This window comes from Acyrthosiphon pisum, chromosome X, assembly GCF_005508785.2.
Source record: "Acyrthosiphon pisum isolate AL4f chromosome X, pea_aphid_22Mar2018_4r6ur, whole genome shotgun sequence".
NCBI classification, from domain to species: Eukaryota; Metazoa; Arthropoda; class Insecta; order Hemiptera; family Aphididae; genus Acyrthosiphon; species Acyrthosiphon pisum.
Window position 1 is genome coordinate 21,948,659 of NC_042493.1, and position 956 is coordinate 21,949,614.

A 956-nucleotide genomic window follows, 5' to 3' on the forward strand; every position below is an offset into this window, starting at 1 on the left:
GAAGATGAGTCTTGAGGGTTGAATTTTGAATTTCGAATTTAAATTTTGATTGAAGCTGGCAGAAGATGGATTGATTTGATTTTGACGGTTGATTTTTGATAATAAGTTGTAGTTAAAAATTTAGATGCTTAGGCCGAAAGAAAGAAAGGAACTGCTGTGGGTCTTGACGTTTTAATTTGGTGGCTTATTGTGTTGAAGGCGAGTATGCGCAGGGATCGCGGCACTTGCGCGCTCGACGGCCGAACCGGAGGTGGTAAAAACACCACCCTCGTGTCATTAGCACCATCACGGGCTTCTACCGCTTTGACCGGCGATGTAGCCGCTTCCGTCGACGTCTTTCGTGAGCGGGGTATGGACGAAACGACGTGAACGTCGCGACGACCCTGGAGCGACGCACACCGCAATTCGACCACCGAAAGCGCTAGGTCCCGCACAAGATCGACCAGACCGTCGACGCGCGCCTCTAGTTGCGCCTCGCGTGAAGATGGCGTGGCCGAATTTCGCATGCGAACTACGTGCTCGGCCCGGACCACCATGTCTTCCAGCGGCTCGCTGGTGTGCAGCAGCGATATCAAGAGCCAGTCCGGTAGGCGTCGCAACCACAGCTCCCTGCGTAACGTCTCGCTGACATTGTGCGGCAAGGAACGGCGGAGGTGATCCAATTGCTCCGCGGGAGATGGAGTTTCTGCGGCAGGTGGGTCGGGTACGAGGTTCTGCCACCACCTCGTTATGCGAGGTCTCGATTGCATATCGTACAGCGTACGCGTTCAGCGGGGTCGGTAAGACGACGTGCGGCGGAACGCGTGTTCGGAGCGCGTGCTTGATTTTTTGACAAGGTCACCAATGTGGCGCGCAGCGAATCGTGTGAGCTGTCACGTGCAGATCACTGCGGCCAACGATATACTAACTAACGAATAATGACTCGGATGGAGTTGGATTACAATAACGTTTATTTT